Raw genomic sequence first — 18,100 nt, forward strand, 5'->3', positions numbered from 1 at the left:
GGCCACTCATGCAAGTGATAATGCATGGTTGATAGACTCAGGTGCATCTTTCCACATGACTCCTAAAAGAAATTGGTTTAGTAAGTATGAAAAGTTAGATGGTGGTAAGGTGTATTTGGGTGATAACTCAATTCTTGATATTGTTGGTCATGGAAGTATTCGTGTGAAATTTTATGATTGTAGAATTAGAAGATTTGATGGTGTCTTGCATTCCTAGGACTAGCAAGGAATTTATTATCTATTAGCAAACTAATAGATGTGGGTGTGCATGTACAGTGTTCTGAAGCATGTGCGAAAATGGTGAGAGGTGTTATCGTAATAGCAAGAGGAAGTGGATTGGGTACATTGTACCAACTTGATGCATTCACGATTGAGTGCAATAGTACTTTTGATAACATTATGAAAAGGATTAATTTGTTGGAGAAGGAGAGGGTTTCTCTTTCAATAGATGGTTGTGGGTTCTAGGTACCCAAGGGTGCTCTATCTACTGAATCAAAGTTTCTTGCAAAGAAGACTATGTTATGGCACCAGAAACTTGGCCACATAGGTGAGAAGGGTCTACAGACCTTAAAAAATAAAAACCTTGTTGATGAGTTGAATGACTACAATCTTGAGTTTGATTTTTGTGAGCATTGTATCTATGGTAAACAAAACTGTATTCAATTTTACTCAAGTTCTTATAAGTCCTTATGTATTTTAGATCTAATCCATTCGGATGTATTTGGTCCAGTTGATGTTCCTTCTATTGGTAGATTAGTTTATTATGCTTCTTTTATTGATGATTTTAGTAGAAGAACATGGGTTTATTTCCTTAGGAGTAAAGTTGAATTTTTCAGTCATTTCAAAGAATTTTAAGCAATGGCTGATTTGTAGACTAGAAAGAAGATAAAGTTTTTGAGAACTAATAATGATGATGAATATTGTTCTAATGATTTTGACACATTTTGTAAAGGTTGTGGTGTTAAAAGAGAGAAGATGACTCTATATTCTCCACAACAAAATGGAGTTTCATAAAGAATGAATAGGATCTTGATAAAGAAGGCTAAGAGTATGCTGATTGGAGCTAGATTGGAACAAAATTTTTGGGCCGAAGCTGTAGCCATTGCTTGCTACCTGATAAACAGGTCTCCTACATCATCTCTAGTTGATAAGACACCAATGGAAGCATGGTCGAGCCACAAGCCTTTGCTTAGACATCTCAAAGTTTTTAGTTGTGAGGCATATGCTCATGTGCCAAAGGAGAAGTAGACAAAATTGGACAACAAAGTTGTCAAATGTATCTCCATCATAAATAGTTATGGTGTGAAAGGATACAAGCTTTGGGATCATGTTGCACAAAAGGTATTTTATTCTAGAAATGTTAATTTTTTAGAGAAACTAAGCCTTCTTCTATTATAGTAAAGCCAGAATGGATAGAAGAAAAGAAAAATGTGATTCAACTTCATACTACACCTGAGAAAGTTGAATCAAGGCCCTTAGAAAGATAAGATGTTGAGGAGAACTCTACGAGTTTTGAATCATCAAAGGAAGAGGGTGAATCTAAACTAGATCTTCTTCGAAGGTCTAGTAGACAAAGGAAAGCACCAAAAAGGTATGGATATTCTCTTAATGATTCAAGGTGTATATTTGCTTTGAATGCTAATATTGATGAATCGAGATGTATAAAAGAGGATCTTGGTATGAATGATTCGAAGTCCTGGAAAATAGCCACGAAAGAAGAGATGGCATCCCTTAAGAGGAATAACACATGGGACCTTGCACCATTGTCTGAAGGACGGAAGCTTGTTGGTTGTAAATGGGTGTTCAAAAGGAAGATGGGTTTAGATGGAAGAATTGAGAAGTATAAAGCATGTTTGGTTGCGAATGGTTACTCCCAGGTTGTAGGAATTGATTATGGTGAAAGTTTTTCTCCTATAGCAAAAATGAAATCCACTTAATTTTTACTTTCTATTGTAGCAGCTTATGATCTAGAAGTTTAGTAGATGGATGTGAAGACAACTTTCCTTCATGGAGATTTGGAGGAAGAAATTTATACGACACAACCAAAGCACTTTGTGGTGAAAGGTAAAATTCGTTTGGTCTATAAATTGAAGAAATCCTTGTATGGTTTAAAACAAAGTCCTAGGATGTGGTACCAAAAGTTTGATAAATATTTATTGAGTTTGGGATTTGTGTGATCTAAATCTGATCATTGTATATATTACAAGTCTGGTGGTGATTATTTCCTAGTTATTGCCCCATATGTTGATGACATGTTATTTATTAGCAAAGGAAAAGGTTTGAATGCAAAATTAAAATCTCAGCTCTCAGAAAAGTTTGAAATGAAAGATCTTGGTGTAGCAAGGGACATTTTGGGAATGGAGATTATAAGAGATAGGAAAAACAAAAATCTTTGGCTAGGGCAGAGTAAGTATGTTGGTACTATTCTAAGAATATTCAATATGTAGGATTCTAGTGTTAGCGTGAATGTTGATGATACTACATTGGGGGAGTAACCTAAGCACTAGAGAGTTTTGATATGCTGCATTCATGATTGTGTTTGTCATTGATATCAATGTAGCATGGTTTCTATAAAGACTAGGTGAGCAACAGTCAGAGATCTTACTCTTATGGACAATGGTTTGATTGTCTAGTGATGCGCAGTTAAGGACATGTTCTAAACTATGTCCTGATGACATGTTTAAGTGCGCAGCGTCTATGTCAATGGCATACAATAGTTGTTCCTAATTTACTAATAGCAGTATAGAAACAAAGTATTGAAGAACAATGTTCTTATGTTTGATTGCTATCTTTCATTTGAGATGTAATGAAGAAGTGTGTAGTCACATAGTGATAGAGGATAGTCATGTGGTGATGTCAGTGAGTTTGCAAGCCCTGGTACTGCACATGTGAAGTTTTGTATAAATTGTGAGCCAACGGTGCTATATTGTAATTTTAATTTAATTAATTATTTTATTATAATTAATTGGGAAAGCCTCAAGGCCGACTCAAGGAATTATTATGAAGATATGGTATAAAAGAAAGTTTTTTTCCTTGTTTGTAATGTGGATGGATTGTATGAATTACAATTAAGTGAAGTGTGAAGTGCAAAAAGGAGAAGAGTGCTTACTGAATGCGAGTAAGTGATCCAAGGGATTATTGGATGTGAGATATAGTTACAAGATCTGAAGGGGTAGAAGTCTGGTTGATAAGAAAAAGATGGAGGAAGGAAGTACATTTCATTTCTATTATTCTGCAAGGATTAATACAAAGATCATTTGGACAACTTGGATTCATTGGTCTTAACCTCAAAATTGTTTGGATAGTGGGTCCAGCTATCTTTCACAACTCCTAACAAGGTTGGAATCTCCTAATAGAGATTCAAAGTCTCCTAATAGGGACTCATGTGTATTGAATGTTGTAACAAACTCCTAATAGGTTCTATCCTCTAACAAGGAATATGTATATTAGTACATCATCTTATGGGTACCATCCTCGCCAAGGTTTTCCCTCTAATCAAGTGTTTCTCTAGTTAACATATATGGTGTTAATTATGTAAGAGTATCTTGTTGTGGTCTCATTTTATATTAATCGTATGGTTAAGTTTGTTTAAGTTTGATGTTTATGATAATAGTTGGATAACGGATTCACCACTCCCCCCCATCTCAATTATATTAGTAGACTATATATTCTAGCAATTGGTATCAGAGCATCAGGTCCTTGAAGAATAAGCTTAATAGTTTTGGGAGATCAATGACGAATATGTTCAGGAAGGATAGTCCAAGATTCAATGGGGTCAACTATGGAAATTAGAAGGAAAAGATAAAGACTCATATATTGTGCATGGGTCTAAGATATTAGCTTTTGACAAAATCTAACAAGACAATTATTGACAAAGGAAAGCTCGAGGAATGTGGTGAGGGAGAAAGAGATCTATTCATGTGTAACATGTGAGCTAGAGAAGCCCTATTGTTAACTCTTCCAGAGAATTAATACAATCAGGTAAAATCACTTCAAACATTTTATGAAATTTGGAAATCATTAGAAGATACTTTTGAAGGTGATGATCATGCAAAAAAATGAGATTGCAAAATTGGATTTGCAAATTTCAAGATGCTAAGATGATGGAAGATGAATATGTGAGAAGTTATGTTGGTAGAATATCATGAATTATTGCAAGGATTTGATCTCTTGATGGAACTAAAGAAGATGATGAAGTTATATGGAAGATCTTAAAAAGCTTGATGCCACCATTCAAGCAAATACCTCAAATGATTAAGGTAATAATGCCTTGCACTAAAGATTTCACAAATGAAACATTATTTGGAAGATTAGAGTTTGCAAAAGTGGAACTAAGACAATCTAGAAATCTAGCCAGAGTTGAGACAACCTTCAGTGCTCTAAACATTCAACCCAATCTGTCTAAGAGTGCAAGAAAAAGAGGAGATTTTGCTAGTAGCAACAGATCTGATGAAGACAAGAAGATTGAGGAAGGAATAGCCCTTCTCATGAGAAGAGAGAAAGATGGTAAGAAAATATTTAAATGTTGGCCTTGTGATGAATTTGGTCACTATGCATCTAAATTTCTTGAGAGATAAAAAGTATAATGGAAAATTTAAGCCTAGAAGAGATAGAGATATAAATTGTTTGTATGTTAATGAGGATTAAGAATCTAATGAAAGAGGTCAGAGCGAAAGTGGTGATGAATTAGGGTTTGTGGCTATCAAAGAAAGATAATCTTTATAAAGAAATTAGAGAAGAAAGAGCTCTAATTTCTCAAGTTGAAAAGAACTCTGATTGGATAATTGATAGTGGTTGTTCACATCACATGACTAGTGATATGAATAAATTTGTTAAATTTAGAAACTATGATGGAGGTATTGTTAGGGTTGGTAATAATGCAGTCTATCATATTACAGGGATTGGATCCATTACTTTAGATGTAAGGACTATCACTGACAATTTTTAATTTGTTGATGGTTTGAAACATAATTTTTTGAGTGTTGGACAGTTGGTGGACAAGGGATATCAATTGTAGTTCACAGAGAAGACCTACATTATGAAGGATAAGGATAGTAATTTGCATTTGAGAAAAGTTGATAATGGTTTATTTATCATTGTAATATATTTGGATGACATAATATTTGGAGGAAATGATAAAGAAAGTGATAAGTTTGTTAAAAAGATGAAAAATGAGTTTGAAATGAGCATAATAGGAGAAATGAAGTTTTTCCTAAGATTGTAGATTGTGCAAAATAGTGATGGGATATTCATTTCACAAGCCAAGTATCTAAAAGACTTGTTGAAAAGATTTGGATTAGAGAATTGTAAACCTGTTGGTACACCCATGATAACTGGTCATAAGTTATCTAGCAAAGATGAGACACCTACAGTTGAGTAGAAAAAATATAGATCTATGATTGGAGGATTGCAATATCTGACCCACACTAGACCACATATAGCAAATGTGGTTGGGATTGTAGCTAGATTTCAAGAAGATCCTATAGAGTATCATTAGGCAATAGTAAAGAGGATATTTAGATATTTGAAAGGAACATCTGATTATGGGATTTAGTATGACAAATCATATGATTTTACTTTGTATGCATATACTAATGCAGATTGGGCAGGTAGTATGGATGATAGAAATAACACCAGTGATGGAGGGCAGGCAGTATGGATGATAGAAATAACACCAGTGATGGAGCATTCTTTCTTGGAGGAAGATTGGTTTCTAGGTTGAGCAAAAAACAAGACTGTATTTCATAGAGTACAACTAAGGTAGAATATGTTGCAACAACAAATAACTGTAATCAAGATATGTGAATGAAGCAAATGTTGAAGGATATTGAGATTGAGTTTACAAAACCTATTATTATTTACTATGATAACACAAGTACAAGGGATATGTAAGGAAACTCAGGTGCGAAAACAACTTCCTACACTAATCCCTTAAGGAAAGTATTGTACAAATTCCTATTAAATCCTTACAATTTCAGATTCGATAATATGCAAACAATAACATTGTAGTCAACCATGAATACATAAAATAGATAGAGAAAGAAAACACATAAATAGAAAGATATGTTGGTGTGGAAAAACCTTTCGGTAAAACAACCCCACCCCTCCAAAATCTACAAAATGTATTATCTTTAACACAAAAGGTTACAACACACTTGCAATGCAAGTTCTTTTAGGACACAAAAGACCAATTCAATAGCAACATACCATACCAACAATACACACACACACTCTCTCTCTCTCTCTCCTATCTACAACCCCTAAAAATTCTTATAACATGCACTTTCCATTTTAGGGCAACTTCTAAAGAACAACTATATTAGGGTTTTACCATTCTCTAGAAAAATAGGAACCCAAAAAAAAATTCAACCCCATGCATGAGTTGGAGACTCAAGTGTACAGTACTCAATGATCAATTGCTACATGTCTTCACATCTTCACCCATCATCAAATATTCTAGAGATAGCTCTTATGTGTCATAGGAATTCATCATAACCATTTCAACCATGTGATCTCCTTACACACAATTCAAGATGCCGACACATACAAGTAAAGTGACACATCAACATGCCAAATAGACATGTACACCCACACTTAATTGCATTATTTTCGAAAAATACATTTACAAAACAAATAATAAGAATAGGAATTATTCAAGTTTGAGACACCTTATTCCTAATAGGATATCAATTGTAGTTCACAAAGAAGACCTACATCATCAAGGATAAGGATGGTAATTTGTATTTGAGAAAAGTTGATAATGGTTTATTTATTATTGTAATATTTGTGGATGACATAATATTTGGAGGAAATGATAAAGAAAGTGATAATTTTGTTGAAGAGATGAAAAATGAGTTTGAAATGAGCATGATAGGAGAAACAAAGTTTTTCCTAGGATTGCAGATTGTGCAAAACAATGATGGGATATTCATTTCACAAGCCAAGTATCTAAAATACTTGTTGAAAATATTTGGATTAGAGAGTTGTAAACCTATTGGTACACCCATGATAATTGGTCATAACTTGTCTAGCAAAGATGAGACACCTACAACTGAGCAGAAAAAGTATAGATCTATGATTGGAAGATTGTAATATCTGACTCACACCAGACCAGATATAGAAAATGTAGTTGGGATTGTAGCTAGATTTCAAGTAGATCCTAAAGAGTATCATTAGGCAACAATGAAGAGGATATTCAGATATTTGAAAGGAACATCTGATTATGGGATCTGGTATGATAGATCAAATGATTTTACTTTGTGTGCATATATTGATGTAGATTGGGTAGGCAATATGGATGATAGAAAGAGCACCAACGATGGAGCATTCTTTCTTGGAGGAAGATTGGTTTCTAGGCTGAGCATGAAACAAGACTGTATTTCACAAAGTATAAATGAGGCATAATATGTTGCAACAACAAAAAATATAATCAAGTTATGTGGATGAAGCAAACGTTGAAGGATATTGGGATTGAGTTTATAGAACCTGTTATCATTTATTGTGATAACACAAGTACAATGAGTATGTCTAAGAATCTTTTATTTCATTCTGAAATGAAGCATATATCTATCAAATATCATGTTTTGAGAGAGAAGGCAATAGAAAAGGAAATTAGATTGGAGTATGTAAGTACTAAAGATCAAATTGTTCATATATTTACAAAACCTTTTCCTAAAGATACTTATGAGTACCTAAGAGGCATGCTTGGGGTTATGCCTCTGCCTACTTGTGAGTAGATATGCAAAGAGTGCATCAGTTGAGTGGTACAGAGTACTATGGTTAGACTGGACTAAATGTTGATGCTTCTTGTATGGGGGAGTATCTAGTATGTACTGAGTAATTGAGGACCCTTGGCATTTGGTATTTGGTATTGAATAATGTCTTTGGACACTTGAGCTGATTGAAGAGTTGAAGATGTAGTTATAACAATTGATAACAATTGGTATGTAACAACTGGTAACAATTGGTACTCTATATTTGTTTGAGGCCTTTGGCATTGATGTCAATAGGGAAGAGAGTTTGCATGAAAAACATCTCCTAAGCTATGGGGGAGAATAACTCATAAGTATGTATGAGGAAGAGATATCTCTTTAGGGATATTTAGAAAGATTCATGTAAAAGAAGTAAGAGTATGCACCTGATGTGCATTTGATGTATTGTGAATGAACAATTGATGTTTATCTAGAAAGAGGATTTGCATTTGTTGTGTTGAGATCTTTTAGCGTGTGAAAAATTGATGCATGTTCTAGAATCCAGAGGATTTCAAATTGATGAAGAAAATTTGAGAAGTTGTTAGCAGCAGTAGCACTTGTACAGTTTGGTATTCTTGGAACTTAGATGTTTTTAATCTATGTTGCCATCAACACCAAAGGGGGATATTGTTAGCATGAATGATGATGATACTACATTGGGGGAGTATCTTAAGCATTTGAGAGTATTGATATGTTGCATTTTTTATTGTGTTTTTCATTGATGTCAACATAGCATGGTTTCTGTAAAGACTGGGAGAACAACAGTTAGAGATCTTACTAGTACAAACAATGGTTTGATTGTTTAGTGATGTACAATTAAGGACATGTTCCAAACTATGTCTTGATGATGTGGTTAAGTGCACAAAGTTTAAATTGATTGTGTATGATAGTTGTACCTGGTTTATTGAGAGCAATACAAAAATCGAGTATTGAAGAACAATGTTCTGATGTTTGATTACTATCTTTCATATGAGATGTAATGAAGAAGTGTACAATCACACAATGACAAAGGAAAGTTGTGTGGTGATGTCAGAAAGTGCGCAAGCCCTAGTATTGCACGTGTAAAGTTTTGTATAGACTGTGAGATGACAGTGCTATTGTAATTGTAATTTAATTAATTATCTTATTATAATTAATTGGGAAAGCCTCAAAACTAACTCAAGGAATTATTATGAAGATATGGTATAAAATAAAGTTGTTTTCCTTGTTTGTAATGTGGATATATTGTATATAGCACAATTAAGTGAAATGCAAAGTGCAAAAAAGAGCTGAGTGCTTACTGAATGTGAGTAAGCGATCCAAGGGATTATTGGATGTGAGATCTAGTTGCAAGATTTGAAGGAGCATAAGTCTAGTTGACAAGACAAAGATAGATGAATGAAGTACATTTTAGTTATATTATTCTGTAAGGAATAATACAAAGATCATTTAGATAGTGGGTTTATTGGTCTTAACCTCGAAATTGTTTGGGCAATGGGTCTAACTGTCTTCCACGACTCCTAACAGGGTTGGAATCTCCTAACAAGGACTCATATGTACTGAATTTTGTAACATACTCCCAATAGGGTCTATCCTCTAACAAGGAATATTTATATTAGTACATTGTCTTATGGGTACCATCCCCATCGGGGTTTTCCCTCTGATCAATGGTTTCCCTAGTTAACATATCTAGTGTTAATTATGTATGAGTATCTTGTTGTGGTTTTAGTTTATATTACTCATATGGTTTAGTTTGTTTAAAGTTGATGTTTATGATATTAGTTGGATAACTAATTCACACACCCCCAGTTATATTAGTGGACTATATATTCTAGCATCTAGACCATTGAGTGTTCTTGATACTATAGGAACAAATATTTCTAGCTCGCAGTGTCATACATCCCTATTGGAGATGGAAGAGATGAGTCGAATATCATATCAGAGTGTTGTTGGAAGTTTGATTTATACTATGGTCTATACAAGACTAGACATTGTCCAAGTAGTGGGAGTACTTTCTCGTTGCATGCCTAATTTAGGAAGAACACATTGGGATGCAGTAAAAAGAGTTTTCAGATACTTGTGGAGTGCCTAAGAGTACTCTATATGTTTCCATGGAATAGCAAATGAGCAGTCCTTGGATATTCAAGGCTATGTGGATTCAGGCTGGGTTGGCGATGTTGATAGAAGAAGATCTACCAATGCATATGTGTTTGCATCATTTAGTGGTGTAATCAATTGGATGAGCAAGTGACAAGCTGTAGTCACTTTGTCTACTACATAGGTAGATTATATGGAAGATACTCATGTATACAAGGAATCCATCTAGCTAAAGAGACTATGTTCAGTTATAGAGTTCAAATAGGGTGCTGTGATAATCTATGTTGATAGTCATAGTACAATCTGCATAGAAAAGAACCTAACATTTGATGCCAAGACCAAGCACATTGATGTACAATATCATTTTGTGAGAGATATGGTTGAGGATGACAAGGTAAAGCTGGAGATGGTAGAAATTTTGGTGAAATTTGTTGATGCATTAACTAAGGTTGTGAGTGCAAAGGTTTAGAGTCTATGGGCCTCTCAGCCCCTAACAATTAAGTCCATGATACTCTAGATCCCCTGACTCTTGCAAGGTGTTCGACAAGTGGGATAATGTTGATAATTGTGTCAAGGTTGCAAGATTTTGCTAGAAAATTTTAGAATTTGTTTTGGGAGTTCTCTACATGTTTATGTGTTCAAAAAAGGTGTATGAGTTGTTAAAAATGTCCCTTGTCCTTAGTTGAATATAGGAGGTTCATTTTTAGAGTATAAACAACTCATTGTATGACTTTTATGGGGTTCTAAACTAGAGGACATTATTATGGATGAAAATGTTATTTTAACTTGGTTGTTTTCCCATATTGGAGTTACAAATGACAAGTGAGTAACATGTGGAATAGTTGGGTTGTTACAAGCTAGAGTTGCCATTGCACCAAAAGATTAACTTGTTAATGCTTGATAAAACCACTAGACTTATAGTACAAAGGAGGCAATTAAGCCATGTCATGAATCCCAAAGGGGAAGGCTGGCGATTAGTCTAACAATTCCCCCCTCAGTGTTACCCGAGGGCATTCAAACCTTTAACCAACCTCTGATACCACTTGTTACAAGCTAGAGGTTTCATTGCACCAAAAGATCAACCTATTAATACCTGATACAACCACTAGACTTATAAAACACACAAGGTGGTTAAGCCATGTCACGAATCCCAAAGGGGAAGGTTGGCAGTTAGTCCAACATGGGTTGCCCATGGTTTTAGCCCATGGTTTTGCAAAACAACAAATGGTTTCCAAGTTGTAAATCACTATAAAAGGAGGACTTGAGGAGGTGTTTGGATTATTGAGTTTTGTTTGCAAGACTAGGTGTTAGAAGGAGTTTCTCTGAGTTCAAGTTGTGGTGATGTGCTCCTGTAAGAACTTGCATTGCAATTGTATTGTAATCTTCTTGATTTGATAATACATTGTACGGGTTTTGGAGGGTGGGGTTTTTCTCCCGTAAGGGTTTCCCCACACTAATTACTATGTGTATTGTGATCTTTCATTTATGCATGTTTATTTGTCCATTGAAATCTCTGTAATAGTTAGCAGAAGTTGCATAATCATCCTCTCAATATTAGTGTAGGAAGCGATTTCATGCACCTTTGCTTCCTTACATTTTTTAAGATTTTGAATTTACATAGGTTGGGAGCCTATTGACACTAGATGTAGGATATAGCATTATAAATACCAATCATATTTTCTTTATATTTTTTTTCAAAAACATTCTTCAAATACTTTGTTTTGGATGCCATCATTTTGACACAGAATGAGGAAACTATAATGATTTTTAAAAAAATATTCGACATCTATGAGTTCATTCCTATTGCAAGACCATATATCATTGCAAACCAAGGGATAACATTTCTTAGAAACATCTTTATTTATTCACAACAAATGAAGGCTGAATTGATGTTTTCTTAAATCTTGGTATAACTACCTAGCTCAACATGAATGTAAATGATGAAGCACAAACATAGAACATGAACGATTAGATAAAATCCACCTACCAAATGCACAAAATGGAATGCAAACAAGGAACCATATACAAGCGACATAAACTATTAGACCAAATGCCTTCACAAAATGCATAAGATGGAATTGTTAAACAAGCTTTCCAAAATTTTAAGCAAATGACTTCATATGTATAAATTCTATTTCCTCATGAAGTGTAGTCTACCCCATTAAAAGAAAATTGCATTAAAACTACAAATTTATTAGATGCAACAACAAAAAATGAACATAGGAAAATGGTAACTTTATTGAAAACCACTCATAATTAACATTTTTAGAGAAAAAATGCTAGCTTCACAAGTCACAATGTGAGAAATCAGGAGGAAAATTGTTATGATTTGACCACAATAAATTATAGACTTGATCTACATGAACAACTCATATTCTTGAAAATCCTAGCCTATATAAGCATACATGGTGCAATTTATTTAGTTTTTGATTAACAAGAATAGAAGGATTAGAAAAACACTTAAAAGACCATGACACAAATGATACTAAGCCATGGTATTCATTTCCTTTCATAAGGAAGTTTCTAAAATAATTAATAGATGTGTTGAATGTAGACTCTTTAGAAATCGTTTCCTCTTGTACAAAAACTCTATAAGTACAAAGCATTGTTGTAGAGAATTATTAGAGAAAGAGAATTGTTTGAAGATAATTGTTATGCTACCAGAATTTTTCTATATTTCATATCACAGTTGAATACTCTTGGAGAGTTGTGGCTCTATAGATTGTATTGTAACTATTATTGTTGAAAATACAATTGAGTCTAGCTTTGGAGTGGTGGTTTTTTCTCGAGAAGGGTTTCCCACGTATATCTTGTGTTCTATGTTTATCTATTGAATCATTTTGTATGTGTTTATTTAGCTTGCAATAGTTTAAGGTTTTGTGACATAAATTTTAGCATCATCTCTCCTGTTAAATTTAGCATTTGGAAGTATTTTTGCACTTAGGCTTCCTTTCTGTTGGTGTAAATAAGTATTTACTTATTACACTTACTTAAGTTTACTTAGGTTAATGTATTATTTAATTATTTTACATTATTTTATTATTATTTTAGGTGAGACACTTAGGATTTTGTGTAATCTCATGACTCATGCAACTCTAATTATGCACATGGTGTCTACGACACAGGATTTTGCATCATTCATTAAGTTGTCATATTGACAACACAGTTATCTACACTCCTCATTTAGTACATGTTGTCTACACCACTAATTTGCATGATACACCATTGTAGGCTTATCCTCACATCATCGCACTTAATCCTGTGCTCAATGGAGGATAACCCATATCTGGTGGACATGTGTCTAGTTGTATGACATATCATGATGCTAACTTCTATGCATTCTAGAAGCTCTCCTGAGGCCTTTATATTCAGGCACTCCTGGTGTACTCTCAAGTTGGCTAAGTTGACATATTGAATGAATATCATCATTCTCATCATACTCTCTCTATTTTGGTCTATTATGTGCTTGTGTTGAGTTCTTTAGTTCTTGGGTGAATTCTAGCCTAAGCCAAATTCTCACACTTTCAATTGGTATCAAAGTCTAGCTAGCTTTGTTATTGTTGTTGCGTAGACAGGTTTTTTGTGTTGATCTAGTATCAGTGGTAGTTTTGCAGAGGTTTTTCCATAACATTATTGCTAGTTAGATATGGAAAACACATCCAGTAGAGTAGAGATGGATAAGTTCAATGCCAACAATTTTGAGTTGTGGAAACTTGAAATGGAGGACATGCTTGTAGATAGAGATCTATGGGTTGTGGTTTCTTCAATGAAACCTCAAACTACGTCACAAGAAGACTGGGATAAGATGGATAAAAAATCCAAGGGTTTGATAAGACTCTATTTGGATAATTTTGTACTCTTAAATATGCATAAAGATAAGACTGCAACTAGCCTTTGGAAAAAGCTTGGTGATATTTATCAATGAAAATCCTTGGCAAATAAATTATTTCTGAGAAAGAAGTGGTATTCTTTGAGAATTAAGGAAGGAGGTTATGTTGTTGATCACTTGAATGTATTTAATATGTTGATTGCTCAATTGAATTTTTTTGGTAATAAGATTGATGATCAAGATAAATGCATGCTTAAGTTATGTTCTTTGTTAGATTTGTGGGATCGCCTTGTTATGGCTCTTGGAAGCACAACAACCACTTTCAAATTGGAGGATGTGGTTGGTTCATTTTTATCTAAAGAGATGCAAAGAAAATCTTCTGAGATGGCTAAGGAGGCCCTTGTTTCTCATGGTAGAACAATAGAGAAAAGAAAGAAAAAGGACAAGAAGGGAAAATCCAAGTCTCCTAGTAGTTCTAAGTCTCCTAGTAAAAAATCCAAGGTAAAATGTTGGAACTGTGGCAAACCTGTTCATCTTCGAAGAGACTACAAAGAGGAGAAGAAAAAGAAGGTAAAAATGATTTCTCTTATTCTAACACTGATAAATCTTCTCAAGATGATGTAGATGCTTTTATTGCAGCCTTGGCAACACATGCATCAAAAGATGCATGGTTGATGGATTCAAGTGCTTATTTCCACATGACATCTCACAAAGATTGGTTCTCAACATATGAAGTATTTGATGATGGAAAGGTGTATTTGAGTTATAAATTTCACTTGAATATTATTGGTCTTGGTGGAGTGAAGATTATATTCCCTAATGGTAGAGTGAAGGGAATTGATGGTGTATTGCATATCCCTGGTTTAGCAAGAAACCTACTTCCAGTCAACAAGTTTAGTGATGTGGGTGTGTAGGTTGTTTTCTCAAGTGATGGATGTAAGATGAAAAGAGGCTCTATGGTGCTTGCTAAGGGTGTTAGGATGGGCACCTTGTATAGGTTGGATGCATGCACAATTCAATGCAATAGCACTTCTGTAAAGTCCAAGAAAAGGGCTTTAGATTCTTCATCCTCAACAACACATCAAGAAAAGAAGAAGACCATTGTTTCTACATGTGATGGTCATGATTTTTGGATACCTAAGGGTGCTAATACTTTGGAAATGAAGCTATGTATTGAGAAGACAATGTTATGGCACCAAAGACTTGGTCACATTTGTGAGAAGGGTCTTAGAACCCTAAAAAATAAGAGCCTTGTTGAAGGCCTTGATGATTGTAATATGGAGTTTGACTTCTGTAAACATTGTATCTAGGTAAACAACATCGTGTTTCCTTTTATTCTAGCTCTCATAAGCCTTCTAGGGTTTTGGATTATATTCATTCGGATGTGTTTGGTCTAGTTAATGTTCCTTCGATATCTATATCTTTGTATTTTGTCTCATTCATAGATGATTATAGTAGAAGGACACTTGTGTATTTCCTCATAAGTAAATCTGAAGTTTTTAGTAAGTTTAAGGAATTTAAATCATTTTTTGAAAATTAGATTGGTAGAAAAATTAAGTGTTTGAGGACTAATAATGGTGGTGATTTTTCTTCACTAGAATTTGATAGGTTCTGTAAGGATCATGGAATTGAGAGACATAAGACAACTCCATACACTCCACAACAAAATGGAGTAGCAAAAAGGATGAATAGAACATTGATGGAGAGGGCAAGGAGTATGTTGAATGGTGCTAGTCTTGAACAAAAGTTTTGGGCTAAAGTTGTAGCCATTGCATGTTATTTAATTAATAGGTCTCCTACTTCAGCACTTGTTGAGAAGACACCCATGGAAGTTTCATCTAACAAGGAGTCCTCTTTGAGACATATCAGAGTCTTTTGTTGTGAGGCATATGCTCATGTACCAAGTGTAAAAATATCAAAGTTGGAGAACAAGTTTGATTTCTAGCACTAATGAGCCTGGGATTGTTAGAGAGGTTAAGGATGTGAATTATGTAGATTATTGCATATAAGCCATGAATGAAGAGATGAAAACATTGAAGAAGAATGCTATATGGGATTTGGTACCTTTTCCTAAAGGACGGAAATTTTTTGGATGTAAATGGGTGTTCAAGAAGAAAGTGGGTCTAGAAGGCAGTGTTGAGAAGTATAAGGCACGATTGGTTGTGAAGGGCAGCCATTCCCAAGTGGAAGAAATTGATTATGGTGAAATATTCTCTATTGTAGAAAATATGGCATCCATTATATTGGTGTTATCACTTGTAGAAACTTATGATTTTGAAGTTGAGAAAATAGATGTGAAGACAACATTTCTTCATGGTGATTTAAAGGAGGAAATTTATATGTCACAACCAAAGCACTTCATTGAAAAAGGTCAAGAAAATCTTGTTTCTAAGTTGAAGAAATCTCTATATGGTTTGAAGTAGTCTCCTAGAATGTGTTTCAAAAGTTTGATACCTATGTGTTGTCCTTGGGATTTTTGAGGTCTAAATCTGACCATTTTGTGTATTATAAATCTGAAAATGGTCACATTATTATCATAGTCTTGTATGTGGATGATATGTTGTTTATTAGGAATGGTAAAAGAATGATTTCAAAATTGAAGTCTTAGTTAGCAGAATAGTTTGAGATGAAATATCTAGGTGCATCTATATATATTCTTGGGATTGAGATCATTAGAGATAGAGCTAGCAAAAAGCTTTGGATGAGCCAGAGGAAGTATGTTAACTTTGTGTTGGATAAATTCAACATGACATCTTGCAGACTGTTAGTTGTTCCAATGTTACATGGAACAAAGCTATCCAATGAGGATTGTCCAACATCTCCTATAGAGATGGAGGACATGTCTCAAGTACTTTATATGAGTGTTGTTGTTGGCTTGATGTATGCTATGGTCTATACAAGACCAAACATTGCCCAAGTAGTGGGAGTCCTTAGTCGATATATGGCTAATCCTAGAAGGATGCATTGGGATGCAATTAAAAGAGTGTTTACATATTTGAGAGGCACATCTAAGTATTGCTTCTTTTTTCATGGTAACTCTTTTGTATGTCAATGTTCTATTTGCATTCATGGATTTGTGGATTGAGATTGGGTAGGTGACATTGACAACAGAAGATCCACTAGTGGATATGTTTTCATGATGTTTGGTGGTGCAATTAGATGGATGAGTTTAAGTGACAGGTTGTAGCTACTTTGTCCACTACAAAAGTAGAGTGCATGAAAGTTACTAATCCTTCTAAAGAGGCCATTTGTCTTAAGATATTGTGTTATGATATTGGTTTTGATGTAGGATAGATTACTATCTATTGTGATAACCAAAGTGCTATCCGTTTAGTAAAGAATGCTACTTTCCCTGCTAGAATAGAGCATATTGATGTACAATATCATTTTGTTCATGATATGGTGGAAGATGAAAAGTGGAAGCTATAACATGTTATGACTTTGGAGAATGTTGTGAATGCATTGACAAAGCTAGTGTACACTAAGAAGTTCAAATGGTGTGTTGGGTCTATGGGACTTGGGGCTTATGTTGTGATATAGTAACTCTTGTAAGGTCTTCATCTTGTGGGAGATTTTTTGGATAAGGTGACTCAACCTTACCATGATTTATTGTTTTATTTTTTCTTTCATGGAAATTTGCTAAATGAAGCTAGATTCTTCCACAAGAAAATACTTGGAGTAGAAAAATACAAAGCTTCTATTTTTTGGTGATTTATTCTCTTATGCTTTGTTTTTATGCAAGGGTTGTGCATAAGGAAGTTTCTAAAATAATTTGTAGATGCATTGAATGTAGACACTTTAGAAATTGTTTCCTCTTCTACGAAAACTCTATAAATACAAGGCATTGTTGTAGAGAATTATTAGAGAGAGAGAGCATTGTAATGCTACTAGAATTGTTCTAGATTTGATATCACAGTTGAATACTCTTGGAGAGTTGTGGCTTTTTAGATTGTATTGTAATTGTTGTTGTTGATAATACAATTGAGTCTGGCTTTGGAGTGGTGGGTTTTTCCCCGAGAAGGGTTTCCCACATATATCTTGTGTTTTGTGCTTGTCTATTAAATCATTTTGTATGTGTTTATTTAGCTTGCAATAGTTTAAGGTTTTGTGAGATAAATTGCAAGATCATCTCTCATGTTAGATCTAGCATTCATGATGCCCTTTTGGTGACAATTGAACAAGCTTAGACAATTTATTTGTAGTTCATAAATTTTATATTGTGTTTTATTTATTTAAAACACTGGCTATGCCACCAAATCTTAGCTAAATTTAACACAAGAATTCTTTACTTTATCTACATAAATCTAATTTAGTCTTGCAAATCTTGAATTGGGTTTGCCTTATTTTCTTTTATTGGGAGTAAAAAACATAAATACTAGAAAAAAGTACTACAACAAAATTACCCAAAATATTAAAAAATAAAATAAAAAGCCAAGCTTACAAC

This window comes from Cupressus sempervirens, chromosome 2, assembly GCF_028749045.1.
Source record: "Cupressus sempervirens isolate cs-2001-9-10 chromosome 2, ASM2874904v1, whole genome shotgun sequence".
NCBI lineage: Eukaryota > Viridiplantae > Streptophyta > Pinopsida > Cupressales > Cupressaceae > Cupressus > Cupressus sempervirens.